The following is a 26,977-nucleotide window of genomic DNA, read 5'->3' on the forward strand; positions in this document are numbered from 1 at the left end:
GTTGGAAGTCCAGTGTGCTAGCATGAGTCAAAAAATCCAACCGCCATGTCTGTACGATGTTCTGATGCAGAGATATAGGTCGTGCAAAACGGTTGCTAGGGAACTCCGTTTGGTTGCTAGGGAGTGGCCTGGCAGCTGCCAATGGTGATACTCCAAAGGCTGCTCGCCAATATAAACCAACCCCCATGCCTCTATGATGTACTGATGCGGAGATATAGATCTTGCAAAACGGTTGCTAGGGTACTATGTTTGGTTGCTAGGGAGTGGCCTGGCAGCTGCCAATGATGATACTCCAATGGTCGCTTGCTAATATAAACCAACCCCCATGCTTCTATGTCTTTCAGATGTTAAGATATCTCTCTATGCTTTGGGTTGCTAGGTAGCTCTTAATGGTTGCTAGGGCGTGGCTAGGTTGTCTTGAAGGAGATACATGATTGGCCGTTTGCTGCCCGAGTCAAACGAGCCCACCCTCATGTTTCTATGACACTTCTATCCAAAGTTATTCATTTGATCTTTTTCAATGAAAGTGTATGGGGCTTGTTGCTATGGCGCTCTATATGGTTGCTAGGGCGTGGCTTGATAGCTTCATAATGATCCTGAGAGACTGATTGGTTGCCTGATTCAAATGAGCCCACCCCCTTGTCTCTATGACACTGTGATCCTGAGTTATGTTCAATACAAAATCCCTGTATAACTTCCCATAGTAGGAAAAACACACTGTTTCATGGGCGATCCCTCACCATAGTATGTCTATGGGGAACTTTGGGGGTCTCTAGCGCCCCAGGGGTACAACTTGTACGCCTCTGCGAGGTATCCTCTCGCACAGCTTGATAGCCTCTCCAAATGTGGTGATTCACATGTTTCTGCGAAATTCTCTCTCTGCGCTACGATTCGTCAAAGTTGGCCGTAATGCATTGTCTATGCGATTTTTCGGCCGATATTTCGCCCGGTGTACGAACATCGTACGCCCGATCGCTTATAAAAGTCATAGCACACCATTCCCGAATAGGCCGCACGATTTGACGCCTGTTTCGTTGGTCTGTGACGAAAACTGCGGGACTAGTTACGCGCCGAAATTTGTACGGAAGAATAATAATAATAACTAGAAGGTACATTTCCTGAAGAAAATGTGAGTGGTGCTTGCAGTGGCAAAACTCGGCGCCCTGTTGCTAGGTTGTTGCAATGAGGTTGCTACGGTGGTTGCTAAGGTACCCTGGGTGGTTGCTAGGGCGGTTGCTAGGGTCCCCATGATGGTTGCTAAGGTACCCAGGGTGGTTGCTAGGGTAATCTGAATGGTTGCTAGGGTCTTGCTATGTGGTTGCTAGGGTACCCGGGGTGGTTGCTAGGGCGGTTGCTAGGGTCCCCATGATGGTTGCTAGGGCCGTTGCTAGGGTACCCAGGGTGGTTGCTAGGGTAATCGGGGTGGTTGCTAGGGTGTTGCTATGTGGTTGCTAGGGTACCAGGGGTGGTTGCTAGGGCGGTTGCTAGGGTCCCCATGATGGTTGCTAGGGCCGTTGCTAGGGTACCTAGGGTGGTTGCTAGGGTAATGGGGGTGGTTGCTAGGGTGTTGCTATGTGGTTGCTAGGGTACCCGGGGTGGTTGCTAGGGCGGTTGCTAGGGTCCCCATGATGGTTGCTAGGGCCGTTGCTAGGGTACTCAGGGTGGTTGCTAGGGTAATCGGGGCGGTTGCTAGGGTGTTGCTATGCGGTTGCTAGGGTACCCGGGGTGGTTGCTAGGGCGGTTGCTAGGGTCCCCATGATGGTTGCTAGGGCCGTTGCTAAGGTACCCAGGGTGGTTGCTAGGGTAATTGGGGCGGTTGCTAGGGTGTTGCTATGTGGTTGCTAGGGTAACCGGGGTGGTTGCTAGGGCGGTTGCTATGGTAACCTGGGTGGTTGCTAGGCAGTTGCTATGGTACTTGGGGTGGTTGCTAAGGTGTTGCTAGGCGGTTGCTAGGGTGTTTCGGCTGGTTGCTAGGCAGTTGCTATGGTCTTCTGGGTGGTTGCTATGATGTTACTAGGTGGTTGGTAGTTGTCACAGATGGTCACTATGTAGTTATTATAGAGTTCTTAGCCCATTTGAGCACTCAGCTAATCACTATTAGCATGAAGCTAATCACTGCTAGCATGACTAGCATGTTGGAAGTCCAGTGTGCTAGCATGAGTCAAAAAAATCCAACCGCCATGTCTGTACGATGTTCTGATGCAGAGATATAGGTCGTGCAAAACGGTTGCTAGGGTACTCCGTTTGGTTGCTATGGAGTGGCCTGGCAGCTGCCAATGATGATACTCCAATGGTTGCTTGCTAATATAAGCCAACCCCCATGCTTCTATGTCTTTCAGATGTTAAGATATCTATCTTTGGATTTAGGTTGCTAGGTAGCTCTTAATGGTTGCTAGGGCGTGGCTAGGTTGTCTTGAAGGAGATACATGATTGGCCGTTTGCTGCCCGAGTCAAACGAGCCCACCCTCATGTTTCTATGACACTTCTATCCAAAGTTATTCATTTGATCTTTTTCAATGGAAGTCTATGGGGCTTGTTGCTATGGTGCTCTATATGGTTGCTAGGGCGTGGCTTGATAGCTTTATAATGATCATGAGAGTCTGATTGGTTGCCTGATTCAAATGAGCCCACCCCCTTGTCTCTATGACACTGTGATGCAGAGTTATGTTCAATACAAAATCCCTACGTAATTTCCCATAGTAGGAAAAACACAGTGTTTCATGGGCGATCCCGCACCATAGTATGTCTATGGGGCAACTTTGGGGGTCTCTAGCGCCCCAGGGGTACAACTTGTACCCCTCTGCGAGGTATGTTCTCGCACAGCCTGATAGCCTCTCCAAATGTTGTGATTCACATGTTTCTGCGAAATTCTCTCTCGGAGCTACGATCCGTCAAAGTTGGCCGTAATGCGTTGTCTATGCGATTTTTCGGCCGAAATTTCGCCCGGTGTACGAACATCGTACGCCCGATCACTTATAAAAGTCATAGCACACCATTCCCGATTAGGCCGCACGATTTGACGCCTGTTTCGTTGGTCTGTGACAAAAACTGCGGGACTAGTTACGCGCCGAAGTTTTGGCGGAAGAAGAATAAGAAGAATAAGAATAACTAGAAGGTACATTTCCTGAAGAAAATGTGAGTGGTGCTTGCAGTGGCAAAACTCTGCGCCCTGTAGCCACCCATGATGCCTGTGTGATGTTTTGAAGCAGAGATAGAAGGATTTATATTGCTACATGGTTGCTAGGGTGCTCTATATGGTTGCTATGGTGTGACTATATAGTTTATGGGGTGATATTTAAAGATTATTTACCAGCCTGAATGCAAAAAGCCCAAGCCAGTGTTTCTATATAGTTATTTTTGCTGAGATACAGCTTTTAAATGTAGTTAAACAGTTGCTAGGGGGGCTAAAATTGGTTGCTAGGGCATGGATATGAAGTTGTTATGTCACTACTTATGGACTGCTTGATAGGCCGAGTCAAAAGAGCCCTCTCCCAAGCCTCTATGACTTTCTGATCCAAAGATATGATGTCAGATAGTTTTTCCAATGTTAAGTCAATGGGATATTTTCACACATTTTCTTCGCCCGCTGTACGATTATCGTAATTCCGATTCCTTAGAAAAGTCATAGCACACCTCTCCTCCATAAGCCGCACGTTTTGACATCTCATTCATGTGTCTGCGACAAATAATGCGGGAGGAGTAGCGTGTCAAAGTTTTGTCAAGGCGAATAGTAATAGTAACACTAGAAGGTACATTTCCTGAAGAAAATGTGAGTGGTGCTTGCAGTGGCAAAACTCGCCCCTCTGTTGCTAGGGTGTTGCAATGAGGTTGCTAAGGTGGTTGCTAAGGTACCCTGGGTGGTTGCTAGGGTAATCGGGGCGGTTGCTAGGGTGTTGCTATGTGGTTGCTAGGGTACCCGGGGTGGTTGCTAGGGCGGTTGCTAGGGCCCCCATGATGGTTGCTAGGGCCGTTGCTAGGGTACCCAGGATGGTTGCTAGGGTAATCGGGGTGGTTGCTAGGGTGTTGCTATGTGGTTGCTAGGGTACCCGGGGTGGTTGCTAGGGCGGTTGCTAGGGTCCCCATGATGGTTGCTAGGGCCGTTGCTAGGGTACTCAGGGTGGTTGCTAGGGTAATCGGGGTGGTTGCTAGGGTGTTGCTATGTGGTTGCTAGGGTACCCGGGGTGGTTGCTAGGGCGGTTGCTAGGGTCCCCATGATGGTTGCTAGGGCCGTTGCTAAGATACCCAGGGTGGTTGCTAGGGTAATTGGGGCGGTTGCTAGGGTGTTGCTATGTGGTTGCTAGGGTACCCGGGGTGGTTGCTAGGGTGGTTGCTAGGGTAACCTGGGTGGTTGCTAGGCAGTTGCTACGGTACTTGGGGTGGTTGCTAAGGTGTTGCTAGGCGGTTGCTAGGGTGTTTTGGCTGGTTGCTAGGCAGTTGCTATGGTCTCCTGGGTGGTTGCTATGATGTTACTAGGTGGTTGGTAGTTGTCACAGATGGTCACTATGTAGTTATTATAGAGTTCTTAGCCCATTTGAGCACTTAGCTAATCACTATTAGCATGTAGCTAATCACTGCTAGCATGACTAGCATGTTGGAAGTCCAGTGTGCTAGCATGAGTCAAAAAATCCAACCGCCATGTCTGTACGATGTTCTGATGCAGAGATATAGGTCGTGCAAAACGGTTGCTAGGGTACTCCGTTTGGTTGCTATGGAGTGGCTTGGCAGCTGCCAATGGTGATACTCCAAAGGCTGCTCGCCAATATAAACCAACCCCCATGCCTCTATGATGTTCTGATGCAGAGATATAGATCTTGTAAAACGGTTGCTAGGGTACTGTGTTTGGTTGCTAGGGAGTGGCCTGGCAGCTGCCAATGATGATACTCCGATGGTTGCTTGCTAATATAAACCAACCCACATGTCTGTACGATATTCTGATGCAGAGATATAGATCTTGCAAAAGGGTTGCTAGGGCACTGTGTTTGGTTGCTAGGGAGTGGCCTAACACCTACCAATGATGATACTCCGAAGTCTGCTAGCCTATATGAGTGATATAAACCAACTCCCATTCCTTTATGATATTCAGATTTGAAGATATCTCTCTATGCTTTGGGTCGCTAGGGAGCTCCAAATGGTTGCTAGGGCGTGGTTTTGAAGTGTTGAAGGTGATTCGTGATTGCCCATTTGCTGCCCCGAGTCAAACGAGCCCACCCTCATGTTTCTATGAAACTTCTATCCAAAGTTATTCATTTTATCTTTTTCAATAGAAGTCTATGGAGCTTGTTGCTATGGCGCTCTCTATGGTTGCTAGGGCGTGGCTTGATAGATTCACAGCAATCCTGAGAGACTGATTGGTTGCCTGATTCAAATGAGCCCACCCCCTTGTCTCCATGACATTGTGATCCAGAGTTATGTTCAATACAAAATCCCTATGTAATGTCCCACAGTAGGAAAAGCCCTCCCTATACTTTGTATTAGGGGCAAATTTGGGGGGCTGTTGCGCCCCAGGGGTACAACTTATACCCCAATGCGGGGTATGTTCTGGCACAGGCTGATAGCCTCTCCAGATGTGGTGATTCACGTGTTTCTGCGAAATTCTCTCTCGGAGCTACGATCCGTCAAAGTTGGCCCCAATGCATTGTCTATGGGATTTTTCGCCCGTTTTTTCGCCCGGTGTACGAACATCGTACGCCCGATCGCTTATAAAAGTCATAGCACACCATTCCCGATTAGGCCGCACGATTTGACGCCTGTTTCGTTGGTCTGTGACAAAAACTGCGGGACTAGTTACGCGCCGAAATTTGTACGGATCTAGAAGAAGAAGAATAATAAGTATGTGAGATAATAATAGTAGTGCCTTGCCTCCGGCAAGCACCACTAACTAGAAGGTACATTTCCTGAAGAAAATGTGAGTGGTGCTTGCAGTGGCAAAACTCGGCGCCCTGTAGCCACCCATGATGCCTGTGTGATGTTGTGGAGCCATGATATAAGTTCTTTATATTGCTATATGGTTGCTAGGGTGCCCTAAATGGTTGCTATGGTGTGGCTATATAGTTTATGGGGTGATATTTAAAGATTATTTACCATCCTGAATCCAAAAAGCCCATTCCAGTGTTTCTATATAGTTATTTTGCTGAGATACAGCTTCTAAATGTAGTTAAACAGTTGCTAGGTTGCTAAAAGTGGTTGCTAGGGCATGTATATGAAGTTGTTATGTCACTACTTATGGACTGCTTGATAGGCCGAGTCAAAAGAGCCCTCTCCCAAGCCTCTGTGACTTTCTGATTCAAAGATATGATGTCAGATAGTTTTTCCATTGTTAAGTCTATGGGATATTTTCACACATTTTCTTCGCCCACTGTACGATTATCGTAAGTCCGATTGCTTAGAAAAGTCATAGCACACATCTCCTCAATATGCCGCACGATTTGACACCTCATTCATGGGTCTGCTACAAAAATTGCTGGATGAGTAGCGTGCCGAAGTTTTGTCAAGGCGAATAGTAATAGTAACACTAGAAGGTACATTTCCTGAAGAAAATGTGAGTGGTGCTTGCAGTGGCAAAACTCTGCGCCCTGTTGCTAGGTTGTTGCAATGAGGTTGCTATGGTGGTTGCTAAGGTACCCTGGGTGGTTGCTAAGGCGGTTGCTAGGGTCCCCATGATGGTTGCTAAGGTACCCAGGGTGGTTGCTAGGGCCGTTGCTAGGGTACTCAGGGTGGTTGCTAGGGTAATCAGGGTGGTTGCTAGGGTGTTGCTATGTGGTTGCTAGGGTACCCGGGGTGGTTGCTAGGGCGGTTGCTAGGGTCCCCATGATGGTTGCTAGGGCCGTTGCTAGGGTACCCAGAGTGGTTGCTAGGGTAATCGGGGCGGTTGCTAGGGTGTTGCTATGTGGTTGCTAGGGTACCCGGGGTGGTTGCTAGGGCGGTTGCTAGGGTCCCCATGATGGTTGCTAGGGCCGTTGCTAGGGTACCCAGGGTGGTTGCTAGGGTAATCGGGGTGGTTGCTAGGGTGCTGCTAGGTGGTTGCTAGGGTACCCGGGGTGGTTGCTAGGGCGGTTGCTATGGTAACCTGGGTGGTTGCTAGGCAGTTGCTACGGTACTTGGGGTGGTTGCTAAGGTGTTGCTAGGCGGTTGCTAGGGTGTTTTGGCTGGTTGCTAGGCAGTTGCTATGGTCTCCTGGGTGGTTGCTATGATGTTACTAGGTGGTTGGTAGTTGTCACAGATGGTCACTATGTAGTTATTATAGAGTTCTTAGCCCATTTGAGCACTTAGCTAATCACTATTAGCATGTAGCTAATCACTGCTAGCATGACTAGCATGTTGGAAGTCCAGTGTGCTAGCATGAGTCAAAAAATCCAACCGCCATGTCTGTACGATGTTCTGATGCAGAGATATAGGTCGTGCAAAACGGTTGCTAGGGTACTCCGTTTGGTTGCTAGGGAGTGGCCTGGCAACTGCCAATGATGATACTCCGAAGTCTGCTTGCTAGTCTGAATGATATAAACCAACCCCCATGCGTTTATGATATTCAGATTTGAAGATATCACTCTATGCTTTTGGTCGCTAGGGAGGTCCAAATGGTTGCTAGGGCGTGGCTATGAAGTGTTGAAGGTGATTCGTGATTGGCCATTTGCTGCCCCGAGTCAAACGAGCCAACCCTCATGTTTCTATGACACTTCTATCCAAAGTTATTCATTTTATATTTTTCAATGGAAGTCTATGGAGCTTGTTACTAAGGGGCTTGTTAATGGTTGCTAGGGCGTGGCTTGATAGCCTCATAACGACCCTGAGAGACTGATTGGTTGCCTGATTCAAATGAGCCCACCCCCTTGTCTCTATGACATTGTGATAGGTAGTTATGTTCAATGCAAAATCCCTATGTAATTTCCCACAGTAGGTGAAACACAATGTTTCATGGGCGATCCCTCACCATTGGTATAGAATGGGGCAACTTTGGGGGGCTCTTGCGCCCCAGGGGTACAACTTATACCCCATTGCGGGGTATGTTCTCACACAGCCTGATAGCCTCTCCAAATGTAGTGATTCACATGTTTCTGCGAAATTCTCTCTCGGAGCTATGATCCGTCAAAGTTGGCCGCAATGCATTGTCTATGGGATTTTTCGCCCGATTTTTCGCCCGGTGTACGAACATCGTACGCCCGATCGCTTATAAAAGTCATAGCACACCATTCCCGTATAGGCCGCACGATTTGACGCCTGTTTCGTTGGTCTGTGACGAAAACTGCGGGACTAGTTACGCGCCGAAATTCGTACGGAATCTATAAGAAGAAGAATAAGAATAATAAGTATGTGAGATAATAATAGTGATGCCTTGCCTCCGGCAAGCACCACTAACTAGAAGGTACATTTCCTGAAGAAAATGTGAGTGGTGCTTGCAGTGGCAATACTCGCCCCTCTGTTGCTAGGGTGTTGCAATGAGGTTGCTAGGGTACATGGGGTGGTTGCTAGGGCGGTTGCTAGGGTACCAAGGACGGTTGCTAGGGCGGTTACTAGGGTACCCAGAGTGGTTGCTAGGTTAATCGGGGCGGTTGCTAGGGTGTTGCTATGTGGTTGCTAGGGTACCTGGGGTGGTTGCTAGGGCGGTTGCTAGGGTCCCCATGATGGTTGCTAGGGCCGTTGCTAGGGTACCCAGAGTGGTTGCTAGGGTAATCGGGGCGGTTGCTAGGGTGTTGATATGTGGTTGCTAGGGTACCCGGGGTGGTTGCTAGGGTCCCCATGATGGTTGCTAGTGCCGTTGCTAGGTTGCCCAGGGTGGTTGCTAGGGTAATCGGGGTGGTTGCTAGGGTGTTGCTATGTGGTTGCTAGGGTACCCGGGGTGGTTGCTAGGGCGGTTGCTAGGGTCCCCATGATGGTTGCTAGGGCCGTTGCTAAGGTACCCAGGGTGGTTGCTAGGGTAATTGGGGCGGTTGCTAGGGTGTTGCTATGTGGTTGCTAGGGTACTCGGGGTGGTTGCTAGGGCGGTTGCTATGGTAACCTGGGTGGTTGCTAGGCAGTTGCTACGGTACTTGGGGTGGTTGCTAAGGTGTTGCTAGGCGGTTGCTAGGGTGTTTTGGCTGGTTGCTAGGCAGTTGCTATGGTCTCCTGGGTGGTTGCTATGATGTTACTAGGTGGTTGGTAGTTGTCACAGATGGTCACTATGTAGTTATTATAGAGTTCTTAGCCCATTTGAGCACTTAGCTAATCATTATTAGCATGTAGCTAATCACTGCTAGCATGACTAGCATGTTAGAAGTCCAGTGTGCTAGCATGAGTCAAAAAATCCAACCTCCATGTCTGTACGATGTTCTGATGCACAGATATAGGTCGTGCAAAACGGTTGCTAGGGTACTCCGTTTGGTTGCTAGGGAGTGGCTTGGCAGCTGCCAATGATGATACTCCAAAGTCTGCTTGCTAATATAAACCAACCCCCATGTCTCTAGGATGTTCTGATGTGGAATTATAGATCTTGAAAAATGGTTGCTAGGGTACTGTGTTTGGTTGCTAGGGAGTGGCCTGGCAACTGCCAATGATGATACTCCAATGGTTGCTTGCTAATATAAACCAACCCCCATGCTTCTATGTCTTTCAGATGTTAAGATATCTCTCTATACTTTGGGTTGCTAGGTAGCTCTTAATGGTTGCTAGGGCGTGGCTAGGTTGTCTTGAAGGAGATACATGATTGGCCGTTTGCTGCCCGAGTCAAACGAGCCCACCCTCATGTTTCTATGACGCTTCTATCCAAAGTTATTCATTTTATCATTTTCAATGGAAGTCTATGGAACTTGTTGCTATGGCGCTCTATATGGTTGCTAGGGCGTGGCTTGATAACTTCATAGTGATCCTGATAGACTGATTGGTTGCCTGATTAATATGAGCCCACCCCCTTGTCTCTATGACACTATAATCCAGAGTTATGTTCAATGCAAAATTCCTATGTAATTTCCCATAGTAGCCCTCCCTATACTTTGTATTAGGGGCAAATTTGGGGGTCTCTTGCGCCCCAGGGGTACAACTTATACCCCAATGCGGGGTATGTTCTCACACAGCCTGATAGCCTCTCCAAATGTGGTGATTTACGTGTTTCTGCGAAATTCTCTCTCGGAGCTACGATCCGTCAAAATTGGCCGCAATGCATTGTCTATGGGATTTTTCGCCCGTTTTTTCGCCCGGTGTGCGAACATCGTACACCCGATCGCTTATAAAAGTCATAGCACACCATTCCCGATTAGGGCGCACGATTTGACGCCTGTTTTGTTGGTCTGTGACGAAAACTGCGGGACTAGTTACGCGCCGAAATTTGTACGGATCTAGTATAATAATAATAATAAGTATGTGAGATAATAGTAGTAGTGCTTTGCCTCCGGCAAGCACCACTAACTAGAAGGTACATTTCCTGAAGAAAATGTGAGTGGTGCTTGCAGTGGCAAAACTCTGCGCCCTGTAGCCACCCATGATGCCTGTGTGATGTTTTGAAGCAGAGATAGAAGGATTTATATTGCTAAATGGTTGCTAGGGTGCTCTATATGGTTGCTATGGTGTGACTATATAGTTTATGGGGTGATATTTAAAGATTATTTACCAGCCTGAATGCAAAAAGCCCAAGCCAGTGTTTCTATATAGTTATTTTTGCTGAGATACAGCTTTTAAATGTAGTTAAACAGTTGCTAGGTGGCTAAAATTGGTTGCTAGGGCATGGATATGAAGTTGTTATGTCACTACTTATGGACTGCTTGATAGGCCGAGTCAAAAGAGCCCTCTCCCAAGCCTCTATGACTTTCTGATCCAAAGATATGATGTCAGATAGTTTTTCCAATGTTAAGTCAATGGGATATTTTCACACATTTTCTTCGCCCGCTGTACGATTATCGTAAGTCCGATTGCTTAGAAAAGTCATAGCACACCTCTCCTCAATATCCCGCACGATTTGACGCCTCATTCATGGGTCTGTGACAAAAAATGCGGGAGGAGTAGCGTGCCAAAGTTTTGTCAAGGCGAATAGTAATAGTAACACTAGAAGGTACATTTCCTGAAGAAAATGTGAGTGGTGCTTGCAGTGGCAAAACTCGCCCCTCTGTTGCTACGCTGTTGCAATGTGGTTGCTAGGGTACATGGGGTGGTTGCTAGGGCGGTTGCTAGGGTCCCCATGATGGTTGCTAGGGCCGTTGCTAAGGTACCCAGGGTGGTTGCTAGGGTAATCAGGATGGTTGCTAGGGTGTTGCTATGTGGTTGCTAGGGTACCCGGGGTGGTTGCTAGGCAGTTGCTATGGTAACCAGGGTGGTTGCTATGATGTTACTAGGTGGTTGGTAGTTGTCACAGATGGTCACTATGTAGTTATTATAGAGTTCTTAGCCCATTTGAGCACTTAGCTAATCACTATTAGCATGTAGCTAATCACTGCTAGCATGACTAGCATGTTGGAAGTCCAGTGTGCTAGCATGAGTCAAAAAATCCAACCGCCATGTCTGTACGATGTTCTGATGCAGAGATATAGGTCGTGCAAAACGGTTGCTAGGGTACTCTGTTTGGTTGCTATGGAGTGGCTTGGCAGCTGCCAATGGTGATACTCCAAAGGCTGCTCGCCAATATAAACCAACCCCCATGCCTCTACGATGTTTTGATGAAGAGATATAGATCTTGCAAAACGGTTGCTAGGGTACTGTGTTTGGTTGCTAGGGAGTGGCCTGGCAATTGCCAATGATGATACTCCAAAGTCTGCTTGCTAGTATGAATGACATAAACCAACCCCCATGCCTTTATGATATTCAGATTTGAAGATATCTCTCTATGCTTTTGGTCGCTAGGGAGGTCCAAATGGTTGCTAGGGCGTGGCTATGAAGAGTTGAAGGTGAATCGTGATTGGCCATTTGCTGCCCCGAGTCAAACGAGCCAACCCTCATGTTTCTATGACACTTCTATCCAAAGTTATTCATTTGATCTTTTTCAATGGCAGTCTATGGAGCTTGTTGCTATGGTGCTCTATATCGTTGCTAGGGCGTGGCTTGATAGCTTCATAATGATTCTGAGAGTCTGATTGGTTGCCTGATTAAAACGAGCCCACCCCCTTGTCTCTATGACTATGTGATCCATAGTTATGTTCAATGCAAAATCCCTATGTAATTTCCCACAGTAGGAAAAATACATTGTTTCATGGGCGATCCCTCACCATTGGCTTAGTATGGGGCAACTTTGGGGGGCTCTTGCGCCCCAGGGGTACAACTTATACCCCATTGCGGGGTATGATCTTGCACAGGCTCATAGCCTCTCCAAATGTGGTGATTTACATGTTTCTGCGAAATTCTCTCTCGGAGCTACGATCCGTCAAAGTTGGCCGCAATGCATTGTCTATGGGATTTTTCGCCCGATTTTTCGCCCGGTGTACGAACATCGTACGCCCAATCGCTTATAAAAGTCATAGCACACCATTCCCGTATAGGCCGCACGATTTGACGCCTGTTTCGTTGGTCTGTGACGAATATTGCGGGACTAGTTACGCGCCGAAAATCGTACGGAAGAAGAAGAATAAGAATAATAATAAGTATGTGAGATAATAATAGTAGTGCCTTGCCTCCGGCAAGCACCACTAACTAGAATGTACATTTCCTGAAGAAAATGTGAGTGGTGCTTGCAGTGGCAAAACTCGGCGCCCTGTTGCTAGGTTGTTGCAATGAGGTTGCTACGATGGTTGCTAAGGTACCCAGGGTGGTTGCTAGGGTAATCTGAATGGTTGCTAGGGTCTTGCTATGTGGTTGCTAGGGCGGTTGCTAGGGTCCCCATGATGGTTGCTATGGCCGTTGCTAAGGTACCCAGGGTGGTTGCTAGGGTAATTGGGGCGGTTGCTAGGGTGTTGCTATGTGGTTGCTAGGGTACCCGGGGTGGTTGCTAGGGCGGTTGCTAGGGTCCCTATGATGGTTGCTAGGGTCGTTGCTAGGGTACCCAGGGTGGTTGCTAGGGTAATCGGGGTGGTTGCTAGGGTGTTGCTATGTGGTTGCTAGGGTACCCTGGGTGGTTGCTAGGGCGGTTGCTAGGGTCCCCATGATGGTTGCTAGGGCCGTTGCTAGGGTACTCAGGATGGTTGCTAGGGTAATCGGGATGGTTGCTAGGGTGTTGCTATGTGGTTGCTAGGGTACCCGGGGTGGTTGCTAGGGCGGTTGCTAGGGTCCCCATGATGGTTGCTAGGGCCGTTGCTAAGGTACCCAGGGTGGTTGCTAGGGTAATTGGGGGGGTTGCTAGGGTGTTGCTATGTGGTTGCTAGGGTACCCGGGGTGGTTGCTAGGCAGTTGCTATGGTAACCAGGGTGGTTGTTATGATGTTACTTGGTGGTTGGTAGTTGTCACAGATGGTCACTATGTAGTTATTATAGAGTTCTTAGCCCATTTGAGCACTTAGCTAATCACTATTAGCATGTAGCTAATCACTGCTAGCATGACTAGCATGTTGGAAGTCCAGTGTGCTAGCATGAGTCAAAAAATCCAACCGCCATGTCTGTACGATGTTCTGATGCAGAGATATAGGTCGTGCAAAACGGTTGCTAGGGTACTCCATTTGGTTGCTATGGAGTGGCTTGGCAGCTGCCTATGGTGATACTCCAATGGTTGCTTGCTAATATAAACCAACCCCCATGCCTCTACGATGTTCTGATGCAGAGATATAGATCTTGCAAAACGGTTGCTAGGGTACTGTGTTTGGTTGCTAGGGAGTGGCCTGGCAGCTGCCAATGGTGATACTCCATTGGTTGCTTGCTAATATAAACCAACCCCCATGCTTCTATGTCTTTCCGATGTTAAGATATCTATCTTTGGATTTAGGTTGCTAGGTAGCTCTTAATGGTTGCTAGGGCGTGGCTATGAAGTGTTGAGGGAGTTTCGTGATTGGCTGTTTGCTGCCCGAGTCAAACGAGCCCACCCTCATGTTTCTATGACACTTCTATCCAAAGTTATTAATTTGATCTTTTTCAATGGAAGTCTATGGGGCTTGTTGCTATGGTGCTCTATATGGTTGCTAGGGCGTGGCTTGATAGCTTTATAATGATCATGAGAGTCTGATTGGTTGCCTGATTCAAATGAGCCCACCCCCTTGTCTCTATGACTATGTGATCCAGAGTTATGTTCAATACAAAATCCCTATGTAATGTCCCATAGCTGGAAAAGTCCTCCCTATACTTTGTATTAGGGGCAATTTTGGGGGGCTCTTACGCCCCAGGGGTACAACTTATACCCCACTGCGGGGTATGTTCTCGCACAGCCTGATAGCCTCTCCAAATGTGGAGATTCACGTGTTTCTGCGAAATTCTCTCTTGGAGCTACGATCCGTCAAAGTTGGCCGCAATGCATTGTCTATGCGATTTTTCGCCCGTTTTTTCGCCCGGTGTACGAACATCGTACGCCCGATCGCTTATAAAAGTCATAGCACACCATTCCCGATTAGGGCGCACGATTTGACGCCTGTTTCGTTGGTCTGTGACGAAAACTGCGGGACTAGTTACGCGCCGAAATTTGTACGGATCTATAAGAATAATAATAATAAGTATGTGAGATAGTAATAGTGATGCCTTGCCTCCGGCAAGCACCACTAACTAGAAGGTACATTTCCTGAAGAAAATGTGAGTGGTGCTTGCAGTGGCAAAACTCTGCGCCCTGTTGCTAGGTTGTTGCAATGAGGTTGCTATGGTGGTTGCTAAGGTACCCTGGGTGGTTGCTAAGGCGGTTGCTAGAGTCCCCATGATGGTTGCTAAGGTACCCAGGGTGGTTGCTAGGGCCGTTGCTAGGGTACTCAGGGTGGTTGCTAGGGTAATCAGGGTGGTTGCTAGGGTGTTGCTATGTGGTTGCTAGGGTACCCGGGGTGGTTGCTAGGGTCCCCATGATGGTTGCTAGGGCCGTTGCTAAGGTACCCAGGGTGGTTGCTAGGGTAATCGGGGCGGTTGCTAGGTTGTTGCTATGTGGTTGCTAGGGTACCCGGGGTGGTTGCTAGGGCGGTTGCTAGGGTCCCCATGATGGTTGCTAGGGCCGTTGCTAGGGTACTCAGGGTGGTTGCTAGGGTAATCGGGGTGGTTGCTAGGGTGTTGCTATGTGGTTGCTAGGGTACCCGGGGTGGTTGCTAGGGCGGTTGCTATGGTCCCCATGACGGTTGCTAGGGCCGTTGCTAAGGTACCCAGGGTGGTTGCTAGGGTAATTGGGGCGGTTGCTAGGGTGTTGCTATGTGGTTGCTAGGGTACCCGGGGTGGTTGCTAGGGCGGTTGCTATGGTAATCTGGGTGGTTGCTAGGCAGTTGCTACGGTACTTGGGGTGGTTGCTAAGGTGTTGCTAGGCGGTTGCTAGGGTGTTTTGGCTGGTTGCTAGGCAGTTGCTATGGTCTCCTGGGTGGTTGCTATGATGTTACTAGGTGGTTGGTAGTTGTCACAGATGGTCACTATGTAGTTATTATAGAGTTCTTAGCCCATTTGAGCACTTAGCTAATCACTATTAGTATGTAGCTAATCACTGCTAGCATGACTAGCATGTTGGAAGTCCAGTGTGCTAGCATGAGTCAAAAAATCCAACCGCCATGTCTGTGCGATGTTCTGATGCAGAGATATAGGTCGTGCAAAACGGTTGCTAGGGTACTCCGTTTGGTTGCTATGGAGTGGCTTGGCAGCTGCCAATGGTGATACTCCAAAGGCTGCTCGCCAATATAAACCAACCCCCATGCCTCTACGATGTTCTGATGAAGAGATATAGATCTTGCAAAACGGTTGCTAGGGTACTGTGTTTGGTTGCTAGGGAGTGGCCTGGCAGCTGCCAATGATGATACTCCAATGGTTGCTTGCTAATATAAACCAACCCCCATGCTTCTATGTCTTTCAGATGTTAAGATATCTCTCTATACTTTGGGTTGCTAGGTAGCTCTTAATGGTTGCTAGGGCGTGGCTAGGTTGTCTTGAAGGAGATACATGATTGGCCGTTTGCTGCCCAAGTCATACGAGCCCACCCTCATGTTTCTATCACACTTCTATCCAAAGTTATTCATTTTATCTTTTTCAATGGAAGTCTATGGGGCTTGTTGCTATGGTGCTCTATATGGTTGCTAGGGCGTGGCTTGATAGATTCACAGTGATCCTGAGAGACTGATTGGTTGCCTGATTCAAATGAGCCCACCCCCTTGTCTCTATGACACTGTGATGCAGAGTTATGTTCAATACAAAATCCCTATGTAATGTCCCATAGCAGGAAAAGTCCTCCCTATACTTTGTATTAGGGCCATTTTTGGGGGGCTCTCGCGCCCCAGGGGTACAACTTATACCCCACTGCGGGGTATGTTCTCGCACAGCCTGATAGCCTCTCCAAATGTGGAGATTCACGTGTTTCTGCGAAATTCTCTCTCGGAGCTACGATCCGTCAAAGTTGGCCGCAATGCATTGTCTATGCGATTTTTCGCCCGTTTTTTCGCCCGGTGTACGAACATCGTACGCCCGATCGCTTATAAAAGTCATAGCACACCATTCCCAATTAGGCCGCATGATTTGACGCCTGTTTCGATGGTCTGTGACAAAAACTGCGGGACTAGTTACGCGCCGAAATTTGTACGGATCTAGAAGAAGAAAAAGAAGAAGAAGAATAATAAGTATGTGAGATAGTAATAGTGGTATGTGAGATAGTAATAGTGATGCCTTGCCTCCGGCAAGCACCACTAACTAGAAGGTACATTTCCTGAAGAAAATGTGAGTGGTGCTTGCAGTGGCAAATCTCTGCGCCCTGTAGCCACCCATGATGCCTGTTTGATATTGTGGAGCCATGATATAAGTTCTTTATATTGCTATATGGTTGCTAGGGCGCTCTATATGGTTGCTATGGTGTGCCTATATAGTTCATATAGTGATATTTAAAGATTATTTACCAGCCTGAATGCAAAAAGCCCAAGCCAGTGTTTCTATATAGTTATTTTTGCTGAGATACAGCTTTTAAATGTAGTTAAACAGTTGCTAGGGGGCTAAAATTGGTTGCTAGGGCATGGATATGAAGTTGTTATGTCACTACTTATGGACTGCTTGATAGGCCGAGTCAAAAGAGCCCTCTCCCAAGCCTCTATGACTTTCTAATCCAAAGATATGATGTCAGATAGTTTTTCCAATGTTAAGTCAATGGGATATTTTCACACATTTTCTTCGCCCGCTGTACGATTATCGTAAGTCCGATTGCTTAGAAAAGTCATAGCACACCTCTCCTCAATATCCCGCACGATTTGACACCTCATTCATGGGTCTGTGACAAAAAATGCGGGAGGAGTAGCGTGCCGAAATTTTGTCAAGGCGAATAGTAATAGTAACACTAGAAGGTACATTTCCTGAAGAAAATGTGAGTGGTGCTTGCAGTGGCAAAACTCGCCCCTCTGTTGCTAGGGTGTTGCAATGAGGTTGCTATGGTGCTTACTAGGGTGGTTGCTAGGGTCCACATGATGGTTGCCAAGGTACCCAGGGTGGTTGCTAGGGTGTTGCTATGTGGTTGCTAGGGTAATCGGGGTGGTTGCTAGGGTGTTGCTATGTGGTTGCTAGGGTACCCGGGGTGGTTGCTAGGGCGGTTGCTAAGGTCCCCATGATGGTTGCTAGGGCCGTTGCTAGGGTACCCAGGGTGGTTGCTAGGGTAATCGGGGCGGTTGCTAGGGTGTTGCTATGTGGTTGCTAGGGTACCCGGGGTGGTTGCTAGGGCGGTTGCTAGGGTCCCCATGATGGTTGCTAGGGCCGTTGCTAGGGTACCCAGGGTGGTTGCTAGGGTAATCGGGGCGGTTGCTAGGGTGTTGCTATGTGGTTGCTAGGGTACCCGGGGTGGTTGCTAGGGCGGTTGCTAGGGTCCCCATGATGGTTGCTAGGGCCGTTGCTAGGGTACTCAGGGTGGTTGCTAGGGTACTTGGGGCGGTTGCTAGGGTCTTGCTATGTGGTTGCTAGGGTACCCGGGGTGGTTGCTAGGCAGTTGCTATGGTCTCCTGGGTGGTTGCTATGATGTTACTAGGTGGTTGGTAGTTGTCACAGATAGTCACTATGTAGTTATTATAGAGTTCTTAGCCCATTTGAGCACTTAGCTAATCACTATTAGCATGTAGCTAATCACTGCTAGCATGACTAGCATGTTGGAAGTCCAGTGTGCTAGCATGAGTCAAAAAATCCAACCGCCATGTCTGTACGATGTTCTGATGCAGAGATATAGGTCGTGCAAATCGGTTGCTAGGGTACTCCATTTGGTTGCTAGGGAGTGGCCTGGCAGCTGCCAATGGTGATACTCCAAAGGCTGTTCGTCAATATAAACCAACCCCCATGCCTCTACGATGTTCTGATGCGGAGATATAGATCTTGCAAAACGGTTGCTAGGGTACTGTGTTTGGTTGCTAGGGAGTGGCCTGGCAGCTGCCAATGATGATACTCCAATGGTTGCTTGCTAATATAAACCAACCCCCATGCTTCTATGTCTTTCAGATGTAAAGATATCTCTCTATACTTTGGGTTGCTAGGTAGCTCTTAATGGTTGCTAGGGCGTGGCTAGGTTGTCTTGAAGGAGATACATGATTGGCCGTTTGCTGCCCGAGTCAAACGAGCCCACCCTCATGTTTCTATGACACTTCTATCCAAAGTTATTAATTTTATATTTTTCAATGGCAGTCTATGGAGCTTGTTGCTATGGTGCTCTATATGGTTGCTAGGGCGTGGCTTGATAGCTTCATAGTGATCATGAGAGTCTGATTGGTTGCCTGATTCAAATGAGCCCACCCCCTTGTCTGTATGACTATGTGATCCATAGTTATGTTCAATGCAAAATCCCTATGTAATTTCCCACAGTAGGAAAAACACATTGTTTCATGGGCGATCCCTCCCCATTGGCTTAGTATGGGGCAACTTTGGGGGGCTCTTGCACCCCAGGGGTACAACTTATACCCCATTGCGGGGTATGATCGCGCACAGCCTGATAGCCTCTCCAAATGTGGTGATTCACATGTTTCTGCAAAATTCTCTCTCGGAGCTACGAGACGTCAAAGTTGGCCGCAATGCATTGTCTATGCGATTTTTCGCCCGATTTTTCGCCCGGTGTACGAACATCGTACACCCGATCGCTTATAAAAGTCATAGCACACCATTCCCGACTAGGCCGCACGATTTGACGCCTCTTTTGCGGGTCTGTGACGAAAACTGCGGGACTAGTTACGCGCCGAAATTCGTACGGAAGAATAATAATAATAATAATAATAACTAGAAGGTACATTTCCTGAAGAAAATGTGAGTGGTGCTTGCAGTGGCAAAACTCTGCGCCCTGTAGCCACCCATGATGCCTGTGTGATGTTTTGAAGCAGAGATAGAAGGATTTATATTGCTACATGGTTGCTAGGGTGCTCTATATGGTTGCTATGGTGTGACTATATAGTTTATGGGGTGATATTTAAAGATTATTTACCTGCTTGAATGCAAAAAGCCCAAGCCAGTGTTTCTATATAGTTATTTTTGCTGAGATACAGCTTTTAAATGTAGTTAAACAGTTGCTAGGGGGCTAAAATTGGTTGCTAGGGCATGGATATGAAGTTGTTATGTCACTACTTATGGACTGCTTGATAGGCCGAGTCAAAAGAGCCCTCTGCCAAGCCTCTATGACTTTCTGATCCAAAGATATGATGTCAGATAGTTTTTCCAATGTTAAGTCAATGGGATATTTTCACACATTTTCTTCGCCCGCTGTACGATTATCGTAAGTCCGATTGCTTAGAAAAGTCATAGCACACCTCTCCTCAATATCCCGCACGATTTGACACCTCATTCATGGGTCTGTGACAAAAAATGCGGGAGGAGTAGCGTGCCAAAGTTTTGTCAAGGTGAATAGTAATAGTAACACTAGAAGGTACATTTCCTGAAGAAAATGTGAGTGGTGCTTGCAGTGGCAAAACTCGCCCCTCTGTTGCTAAGGTGTGGTTGCTAGGGTACCCGGGGTGGTTACTAGGGTCCCTATGATGGTTGCTAGGGCCGTTGCTAGGGTACCCAGCATGGTTGCTAGGGTAATCGGGGTGGTTGCTAGGGTGTTGCTATGTGGTTGCTAGGGTACCCGGGGTGGTTGCTAGGGTCCCCATGATGGTTGCTAGGGCCGTTGCTAAGGTACTCAGGGTGGTTGCTAGGGTATCCGGGGTGGTTGCTAGGGTGTTGCTATGCGGTTGCTAGGGTACCCGGGGTGGTTGCTAGGGCGGTTGCTAGGGTCCCCATGATGGTTGCTAGGGCCGTTGCTAAGGTACCCAGGGTGGTTGCTAGGGTAATCGGGGCGGTTGCTAGGGTGTTGCTCTGCGGTTGCTAGGGTACCCGGGGTGGTTGCTAGGGCGGTTGCTAGGGTCCCCATGATGGTTGCTAGGGCCGTTGCTAGGGTACCCAGGGTGGTTGCTAGGGTAATCGGGGCGGTTGCTAGGGTATTGCTATGTGGTTGCTAGGGTACCCGGGGTGGTTGCTAGGGCGGTTGCTAGGGTCCCCATGATGGTTGCTAGGGCCGTTGCTAAGGTACCCAGAGTGGTTGCTAGGGTAATTGGGGCGGTTGCTAGGGTGTTGCTATGTGGTTGCTAGGGTACCCGGGGTGGTTGCTAGGGCGGTTGCTATGGTAACCTGGGTGGTTGCTAGGCAGTTGCTACGGTACTTGGGGTGGTTGCTAAGGTGTTGCTAGGCGGTTGCTAGGGTGTTTTGGCTGGTTGCTAGGCAGTTGCTATGGTCTCCTGGGTGGTTGCTATGATGTTACTAGGTGGTTGGTAGTTGTCACAGATGGTCACTATGTAGTTATTATAGAGTTCTTAGCCCATTTGAGCACTTAGCTAATCACTATTAGCATGTAGCTAATCACTGCTAGCATGACTAGCATGTTGGAAGTCCAGTGTGCTAGCATGAGTCAAAAAATCCAACCGCCATGTCTGTACGATGTTCTGATGCAGAGATATAGGTCATGCAAAACGGTTGCTAGGGTACTGTGTTTGGTTGCTATGGAGTGGCTTGGCAGCTGCCAATGGTGATACTCCAAAGGCTGCTCGCCAATTTAAACCAACCCCCATGCCTCTACGATGTTCTGATGCAGAGATATAGATCTTGCAAAACGGTTGCTAGGGTACTGTGTTTGGTTGCTAGGGAGTGGCCTGGCAGCTGCCAATGATGATACTCCAATGGTTGCTTGCTAATATAAACCAACCCCCATGCTTCTATGTCTTTCAGATGTTAAGATATCTCTCTATACTGTGGGTTGCTAGGTAGCTCTTAATGGTTGCTAGGGCGTGGCTAGGTTGTCTTGAAGGAGATACATGATTGGCCGTTTGCTGCCCGAGTCAAACGAGCCCACCCTCATGTTTCTATGACACTTCTATCCAAAGTTATTCATTTGATCTTTTTCAATGGAAGTCTATGGGGCTTGTTGCTATGGTGCTCTATATGGTTGCTAGGGCGTGGCTTGATAGCTTCATAATGATCCTGAGAGTCTGATTGGTTGCCTGATTCAAATGAGCCCACCCCCTTGTCTCTATGACTATGTGATGCAGAGTTATGTTCAATACAATATCCCTATGTAATTTCCCATTGTAGGAAAAACACATTGTTTCATGGGCGATCCCTCACCATTGACATAGAATGGGGCAACTTTGGGGGGCTCTTGCGCCCCAGGGGTACAACTTATACCCCATTGCGGGGTATGATCTTGCACAGCCTCATAGCCTCTCCAAATGTGGTGATTCACATGTTTCTGCGAAATTCTCACTCGGAGCTACAATCCGTCAAAGTTGGCCGCAATGCATTGTCTATGGGATTTATCGCCCGAATTATCGCCCGCCGGACGAACATCGTACGCCCGATCGCTTATAAAAGTCATAGCACACCATTCCCGTATAGGCCGCACGATTTGACGCCTGTTTTGTTGGTCTGTGACGAAAACTGCGGGACTAGTTACGCGCCGAAATTTGTACGGATCTATAAGAAGAAGCAGAATAATAATAAGTATGTGAGATAATAGTAGTAGTGCTTTGCCTCCGGCAAGCACCACTAATAAGTATGTGAGATAATAGTAGTAGTGCTTTGCCTCCGGCAAGCACCACTAACTAGAAGGTACATTTCCTGAAGAAAATGTGAGTGGTGCTTGCAGTGGCAAAACTCGGCGCCCTGTAGCCACCCATGATGCCTGTGTGATGTTGTGGAGCTGAGATATAAGTACTTTATATTGCTATATGGTTGCTAGGGTGATCTATATGGTTGCTATGGTGTGACTATATAGTTTATGGGGTGATATTTAAAGATTATTTACCAGCCTGAATGCAAAAAGCCCAAGCCAGTGTTTCTATATAGTTATTTTTGCTGAGATACAGCTTTTAAATGTAGTTAAACAGTTGCTAGGGGGGCTAAAATTGGTTGCTAGGGCATGGATATGAAGTTGTTATGTCACTACTTATGGACTGCTTGATAGGCCGAGTCAAAAGAGCCCTCTCCCAAGCCTCTATGACTTTCTGATTCAAAGATATGATGTCAGATAGTTTTTCCAATGTTAAGTCAATGGGATATTTTCACACATTTTCTTCGCCTGCTGTACGATTATCGTAAGTCCGATTGCTTAGAAAAGTCATAGCACACCTCTCCTCAATATCCCGCACGATTTGACACCTCATTCATGGGTCTGTGACAAAAAATGCGGGAGGAGTAGCGTGCCAAAGTTTTGTCAAGGCGAATAGTAATAGTAACACTAGAAGGTACATTTCCTGAAGAAAATGTGAGTGGTGCTTGCAGTGGCAAAACTCGCCCCTCTGTTGCTAGGGTGTTGCAATGAGGTTGCTACGATGGTTGCTAAGGTACCCGGGGTGGTTGCTAGGGCGGTTGCTAGGGTCCCCATGATGGTTGCTAGGGCCGTTGCTAGGGTACTCAGGGTGGTTGCTAGGGTAATCGGGGTGGTTGCTAGGGCGGTTGCTAGGGTCCCCATGATGGTTGCTAGGGCCGTTGCTAAGGTACCCAGGGTGGTTGCTAGGGTAATCGGGGTGGTTGCTAGGGTGTTGCTATGTGGTTGCTAGGGTACCCGGGGTGGTTGCTAGGGCGGTTGCTAGGGTCCCCATGATGGTTTTTAGGGCCGTTGCTAGGGTACCCAGGGTGGTTGCTAGGGTAATCGGGGTGGTTGCTAGGGTGTTGCTATGTGGTTGCTAGGGTACCCGGGGTGGTTGCTAGGGCGGTTGCTAGGGTCCCCATGATGGTTGCTAGGGCCGTTGCTAGGGTACTCAGGGTGGTTGCTAGGGTAATTGGGGCGGTTGCTAGGGTGTTGCTATGTGGTTGCTAGGGTACCCGGGGTGGTTGCTAGGCAGTTGCTATGGTAACTGTGGTGGTTGTTATGATGTTACTTGGTGGTTGGTAGTTGTCACAGATGGTCACTATGTAGTTATTATAGAGTTCTTAGCCCATTTGAGCACTTAGCTAATCACTATTAGCATGTAGCTAATCACTGCTAGCATGACTAGCATGTTGGAAGTCCAGTGTGCTAGCATGAGTCAAAAAATCCAACCGCCATGTCTGTACGATGTTCTGATGCAGAGATATAGGTCATGCAAAACGGTTGCTAGGGTACTCCATTTGGTTGCTATGGAGTGGCTTGGCAGCTGCCAATGGTGATACTCCAAAGGCTGCTCGCCAATATAAACCAACCCCCATGCCTATACGATGTTCTGATGCAGAGATATAGATCTTGCAAAACGGTTGCTAGGGTACTGTGTTTGGTTGCTAGGGAGTGGCCTGGCAGCTGCCATTGATGATACTCCAATGGTTGCTTGCTAATATAAACCAACCCCCATGCTTCTATGTCTTTCAGATGTTAAGATATATCTCTATACTTTTGGTCGCTAGGGAGGTCCAAATGGTTGCTAGGGCGTGGCTATGTAGTGTTGAAGGTGATTCGTGATTGGCCGTTTGCTGCCCTGAGTCAAACGAGCCCACCCTCATGTTTCTATTACACTTCTATCCAAAGTTATTCATTTGATCTTTTTCAATGGAAGTCTATGGGGCTTGTTGCTATGGTGCTCTAATTGGTTGCTAGGGCGTGGCTTGATAGATTCACAGTGATCCAGAGAGACTGATTGGTTGCCTGATTCAAATAAGCCCACCCCCTTGTCTCTATGACACTGTGATCCAGAGTTATGTTCAATACAAAATCCCTTTGTAATGTCCCATAGCAGGAAAAGTCCTCCCTATACTTTGTATTAGGGGCAATTTTGGGGGGCTCTTGCGCCCCAGGGGTACAACTTATACCCCACTGTGGGGTATGTTCTCGCCCAGCCTGATAGCCTCTCCAAATGTGGAGATTCACGTGTTTCTGCGAAATTCTCTCTCGGAGCTACGATCCGTCAAAGTTGGCCGCAATGCATTGTCTATGCGATTTTTCGCCCGTTTTTTCGCCCGGTGTACGAACATCGTACGCCCGATCGCTTATAAAAGTCATAGCACACCATTCCCGATTAGGCCGCACGATTTGACGCCTGTTTCGTTGGTCTGTGACAAAAACTGCGGGACTAGTTACGCGCCGAAATTTGTACGAATCTAGTATAATAAAAATAATAATAAGTATGTGAGATAATAATAGTAGTGCCTTGCCTCCGGCAAGCACCACTAACTAGAAGGTACATTTCCTGAAGAAAATGTGAGTGGTGCTTGCAGTGGCAAAACTCGGCGCCCTGTAGCCACCCATGATGCCTGTGTGATGTTGTGGAGCCATGATATAAGTTCTTTATATTGCTATATGGTTGCTAGGGTGCCCTAAATGGTTGCTATGGTGTGGCTATATAGTTTATGGGGTGATATTTAAAGATTATTTACCATCCTGAATCCAAAAAGCCCATTCCAGTGTTTCTATATAGTTATTTTGCTGAGATACAGCTTCTAAATGTAGTTAAACAGTTGCTAGGTTGCTAAAAGTGGTTGCTAGGGCATGTATATGAAGTTGTTATGTCACTACTTATGGACTGCTTGATAGGCCGAGTCAAAAGAGCCCTCTCCCAAGCCTCTGTGACTTTCTGATTCAAAGATATGATGTCAGATAGTTTTTCCATTGTTAAGTCTATGGGATATTTTCACACATTTTCTTCGCCCACTGTACGATTATCGTAAGTCCGATTGCTTAGAAAAGTCATAGCACACATCTCCTCAATATGCCGCACGATTTGACACCTCATTCATGGGTCTGCTACAAAAATTGCTGGATGAGTAGCGTGCCGAAGTTTTGTCAAGGCGAATAGTAATAGTAACACTAGAAGGTACATTTCCTGAAGAAAATGTGAGTGGTGCTTGCAGTGGCAAAACTCTGCGCCCTGTTGCTAGGTTGTTGCAATGAGGTTGCTATGGTGGTTGCTAAGGTACCCTGGGTGGTTGCTAAGGCGGTTGCTAGGGTCCCCATGATGGTTGCTAAGGTACCCAGGGTGGTTGCTAGGGCCGTTGCTAGGGTACTCAGGGTGGTTGCTAGGGTAATCAGGGTGGTTGCTAGGGTGTTGCTATGTGGTTGCTAGGGTACCCGGGGTGGTTGCTAGGGCGGTTGCTAGGGTCCCCATGATGGTTGCTAGGGCCGTTGCTAGGGTACCCAGAGTGGTTGCTAGGGTAATCGGGGCGGTTGCTAGGGTGTTGCTATGTGGTTGCTAGGGTACCCGGGGTGGTTGCTAGGGCGGTTGCTAGGGTCCCCATGATGGTTGCTAGGGCCGTTGCTAGGGTACCCAGGGTGGTTGCTAGGGTAATCGGGGTGGTTGCTAGGGTGCTGCTAGGTGGTTGCTAGGGTACCCGGGGTGGTTGCTAGGGCGGTTGCTATGGTAACCTGGGTGGTTGCTAGGCAGTTGCTACGGTACTTGGGGTGGTTGCTAAGGTGTTGCTAGGCGGTTGCTAGGGTGTTTTGGCTGGTTGCTAGGCAGTTGCTATGGTCTCCTGGGTGGTTGCTATGATGTTACTAGGTGGTTGGTAGTTGTCACAGATGGTCACTATGTAGTTATTATAGAGTTCTTAGCCCATTTGAGCACTTAGCTAATCACTATTAGCATGTAGCTAATCACTGCTAGCATGACTAGCATGTTGGAAGTCCAGTGTGCTAGCATGAGTCAAAAAATCCAACCGCCATGTCTGTACGATGTTCTGATGCAGAGATATAGGTCGTGCAAAACGGTTGCTAGGGTACTCCGTTTGGTTGCTAGGGAGTGGCCTGGCAACTGCCAATGATGATACTCCGAAGTCTGCTTGCTAGTCTGAATGATATAAACCAACCCCCATGCGTTTATGATATTCAGATTTGAAGATATCACTCTATGCTTTTGGTCGCTAGGGAGGTCCAAATGGTTGCTAGGGCGTGGCTATGAAGTGTTGAAGGTGATTCGTGATTGGCCATTTGCTGCCCCGAGTCAAACGAGCCAACCCTCATGTTTCTATGACACTTCTATCCAAAGTTATTCATTTTATATTTTTCAATGGAAGTCTATGGAGCTTGTTACTAAGGGGCTTGTTAATGGTTGCTAGGGCGTGGCTTGATAGCCTCATAACGACCCTGAGAGACTGATTGGTTGCCTGATTCAAATGAGCCCACCCCCTTGTCTCTATGACATTGTGATAGGTAGTTATGTTCAATGCAAAATCCCTATGTAATTTCCCACAGTAGGTGAAACACAATGTTTCATGGGCGATCCCTCACCATTGGTATAGAATGGGGCAACTTTGGGGGGCTCTTGCGCCCCAGGGGTACAACTTATACCCCATTGCGGGGTATGTTCTCACACAGCCTGATAGCCTCTCCAAATGTAGTGATTCACATGTTTCTGCGAAATTCTCTCTCGGAGCTATGATCCGTCAAAGTTGGCCGCAATGCATTGTCTATGGGATTTTTCGCCCGATTTTTCGCCCGGTGTACGAACATCGTACGCCCGATCGCTTATAAAAGTCATAGCACACCATTCCCGTATAGGCCGCACGATTTGACGCCTGTTTCGTTGGTCTGTGACGAAAACTGCGGGACTAGTTACGCGCCG

General features: G+C 47.9%; 1 long non-coding RNA gene across 2 annotated transcripts; it reads left to right on the forward strand.

The window, feature by feature from the left end:
• The first annotated feature begins 1,544 nt into the window (after positions 1–1,544).
• LOC127958095 (uncharacterized) lies at positions 1,545–26,977 on the forward strand. 2 transcript variants are annotated; one of them, XR_008153977.1, is made up of 4 exons: positions 1,545–1,932; positions 4,389–4,888; positions 11,710–11,803; positions 26,285–26,977. It is a non-coding gene; the product is annotated as an uncharacterized LOC127958095 (long non-coding RNA). The 2 variants fall into 2 exon arrangements; XR_008153976.1 differs by lacking the exon at positions 26,285–26,977 and having other exon boundaries at positions 11,710–12,117.

Source organism: Carassius gibelio, chromosome B5, assembly GCF_023724105.1.
Source record: "Carassius gibelio isolate Cgi1373 ecotype wild population from Czech Republic chromosome B5, carGib1.2-hapl.c, whole genome shotgun sequence".
Classification (NCBI taxonomy): Eukaryota; Metazoa; Chordata; class Actinopteri; order Cypriniformes; family Cyprinidae; genus Carassius; species Carassius gibelio.